This window comes from Oryctolagus cuniculus, chromosome 8 (genome assembly GCF_964237555.1).
Source record: "Oryctolagus cuniculus chromosome 8, mOryCun1.1, whole genome shotgun sequence".
NCBI classification, from domain to species: domain Eukaryota; kingdom Metazoa; phylum Chordata; class Mammalia; order Lagomorpha; family Leporidae; genus Oryctolagus; species Oryctolagus cuniculus.
The window spans coordinates 64,597,231-64,601,199 of NC_091439.1; positions in this window are offsets into that span (position 1 = coordinate 64,597,231).

Below are 3,969 nucleotides of genomic sequence, written 5' to 3' on the forward strand. Positions count from 1 at the left end.
CTGCAAAAAAAAAGAGTTTGAGAACTGCTGCTACAGAACTATTTGGGAGAACGGAGAGGGCCAAATGACTTTTTTTATCCTAGGAATACTTATGTCTGCTTATTTTGGTCATCCTTAATTTCCCTCAGCATTCTTTTTAGTTTTTAGTGCAAATATCTTACAATATTTTATTGGTATTTTTGCTATTATAATGAAATCATTTTTATTTTCCTTTTCCCATTTTTTCAATTAGAATATGGAAAGATATTTGAACTTTTAATCAATGTATTATTCTGTGACCTTGATAAATTGTTATTAGTAGTAGTCTTTATGTTAGACTTTGAATGCGAGCAACCATGCCACCAACAGATAAGGAAAAGAATCAATATGTTCCTAAAGTTGTATTTATGAAATGCAAATAGTTTGTATACCTTAAATAAAAGGTTTCTGGGAAGAACCTTCCCTTTCATGTTCCATACCTGCTTATTTTACTTTAAAATCTCTTTTTCTGCTAGTAAAATGTTGAGTTGAAGCAATGAAAGCATACATCCATTTCATTTTCTTTATCTTAAAGGGGGTTTTCTGTTGTTTACCATTCATTACATAAGCTTTTATCGGTTTATATTTTGGTAAACACCCTTTACTGTACTAAACTTGTCTCCTGTTGTTAATTGAATGAGAATTTTTGAGATAAATATTTAATTTTGCCAAATGATTTGTCTACATCTAAACCTGCATGGGTTAATCGTATTTTGTTCAGAATTATTTGGTTAACATAGAGTATTATATTGATTTATGTATAGGAATGTTTAGCCAGTATTCACGTTTCTGGGAGACCATTTGGATGTGATAAATTAATCATCCTCTTTTCCTTCCTCATGATATTACAGTCAGTTAAGGGTTAATTTGTAATAGATCAAGTATAGGAATGATGACACCATTCTGTCTAGCTCCATTGGCTACTTTATTTTTTGTGCTATTGTCATTTCTCCTGCAAGTAGATTAAATCTATGTGTGTTATAAATTCTACAATAGAGCATTGGTTATTTTTAGGTAAGAAATAGCTTTTAGGGGGCCTGCGCTGTGGCGCATCAGCTTAAAGCCCTGGCCTGAAGCACTGGCATCCATTTGGGTGCTGGTTCTAGTCCAGGCTGCTCCTCTTCCAAACAAGCTCTCTGCTATGGCCTGGTATAGAGTAGAAGACGGCCCAAGTTCTTGGGCCCCTGCACCTGCATGGAAGACCCGGAAGAAACTCTTGGTTGGCTTCGGATTGGCTCAGCTCTGGCTGTTGCGGCCATCTGGGGAGTGAACCAGCAGATGAAAGATCTCTCTCTCTGTCTCTGCCTCTCTCTGTGACTCTGTCTTTCAAATAAATAAAATAATACTTTTTTAAAAAAAGAAATAACTTTTAAAGAAATTATGGCAAAGTATGCTTGTCTATATATTGTCCATCTTTATTATTTGATGTCATTTATTGGATTTCATTATTTGATGTCATTTTCCTTCATTTTGAAGTAATTTACTTAGCGATACATTATCTTTGTTTTGTGTATCTAGTAAATATATTTATTTTGGCATACTTTTCGAAGGGTAATATTGCTGAATATAGAATTCTGGGTTGGTGACTATGTCTACTTTTCCTTTGGCACTCAAAAGATATTCTTGTGTACCCTTTCTCCCTTCTGATAAGTCAATCATTATATCGAGTACTTTCTTCTTTTATGCAAGAACTCATTTTTCTGTATGTTTCAATATTTTGCATCTTTCAAATGATTCTTATCTTTGGTTTCCAGTAGTTTGGCTGTGAGGTGGCTGGTTGTTTTCTACTTGCTGAAGGTTTATGAAAGATGTTGAGCTATAAATTATTAATTATTATTAGGTTTGGGATATTTTTGATTATGACTTGTTAAAATATTTTTATTTTTATCTTCACATGCTGCCACATTCACTTCATATGCAAATATTCTATACATGCACATATATACTGTTTTTCTTGAACTTGGGAATATTAATAACATAATGAGGACATTCATGACAAGGATCACAAAGTGAGGAAAGAAGAGTATGTTATTATTGGAGATATAATTCAGTGAAGACAACATTTACATCTGTCTATAAGCCAGATAATATGACATCCACACATTTTTTCACTCTATGTGTATATGTTAACTTCACAGATAAATGAAAACAAGTGATATTTGCCTTTCTGAGTCTGGCTTATTTCACTTAGCATAATGATCTTTAGTTGCATCAATTTTGTTGCAAATGTCAGCATCCCATGCTTTCTATGGCCAAGTAATATTCCATCATGTAAATATGCCATGTTTTCTTTATTCTTCAGTTGATGGACAAGTAGGTTGATGCCATAACTTTGCTATTGTGAATTGGCCTGCAAGAAACATGGGAGTGCAGATATCGTTTTCATTTGCTGCCTTCATTTCCTTTAGATATATTCCCAGACATGGGCAGCTGACTAATATGGCATATCCATTTATACTTTTATGAAGAATCTCCATGTTGTTTTCCATAATGGTTGCATTACTTTGCATTCCCACCCAGAGTGTGTTAGTGTTTCCTTTTCTTCATGTGCTTTCCAGTATTTATTATATTTTTTTTTGACTTTTGGATAATAGTTAACCTAATAGGTGTGAGATGATACCTCACTGTGATTTTCATTTGCATGTTCTGATGACTAGTGGTCCTGAGCATTTTTCATATGTTTGTTTGTCATTTGTATTTCTTCTTTTGAAAAATGTCTACTCATGTCTTATGCCTATTTCTTAACTGAATTTTTGAGGTTGTTCTTGTTGGCTTTCTTGAGTTCCTTATATATTCTGGTTATTAATCCTTTAGCAGATGCATAATTGGAATTTTTTCCCTCCCATTCTATTGATTGTTTCCTCTCATTGTTTATTATTTCCTTTGCTCTGCAGGAGCTTCTTAGTTTGGTATAATACCATTTGGATATTTTGCTTTTATTGACCATGCTTCTTGGTCTTATGCAAAGCATCATTTCCTGTGACAGCACTTGGAGCATTTTCCCTGCTTTCTTTTAGTTTGATATTATCAGGTCTTACACTTAGATTCTTATCCACTTTGAGTTGGTTGTTATTTATGGATCAAGTAGGGGTCTTTCTTCAAATTTCTGCATGTGGAAATACAATTTTGCCAGCAGCACTTATTTTTTAAAAGGATTTATTTATTTATTTGAAAGTCAGAGGTATACCGAGAAAGAAGGAGAGATAGAGAGAGAGAGGTCTTCCATCCACTGGTTCACTCCCCAGTTGGTCGCGACAGCCAGAGCTACACCAATCTGAAGCAAGGAGTCAGGAGCTTCTGGGTCTCCCATGTGGGTACAGGGGCCCAAGGACTTGGGCCATTTTCTACTGCTTTCTCAGTCCATAGCAGAGAACAAGATTGGACGTGCAGTAGCCGGGATATGAACTGGCATCCTTATGGGATGCTGGCACTGCAGGTGGCAGCTTTATTCACTACATCTCTATGCAGGCCCCACACAGCATTTATTGAGGAGATTGTCCTTTTTCCCAAAAATGCTTCTAGCATATTTGTCAAAGATGAAAGTTGGTTGTAGATAAGTAGATTCATGTCTGTGGTTTCTATACTCTTCCACTGGTTTTGTCTATTTTAATGCTTGTACCATGATATTTTGGTTATATTATCCCTGTAGTATTTCTTAATTGCTTTATATAACTACTTCTACCGACTTTTGATTTACATTTTCATTGAATATCTTTTTCCACTTTTTCATATTCAGTCTACATGTATCTTTACTGGTGAAGTGTCTTGTAGGCAGCATATGGTAGGACCTTGTTTTTATATCCATTCGGCCAGTCTTTATCTTTTAGTTGGGGAATTAATCCATTTATATCCAAGGTTATTATTAATAAGTCATGACTTTGTCCTGCCATTGTGCCTTTAAATTTTCTTTTGTTTATTTTGAATATCCTTTGTCCTTTTCCCAGTATGTTT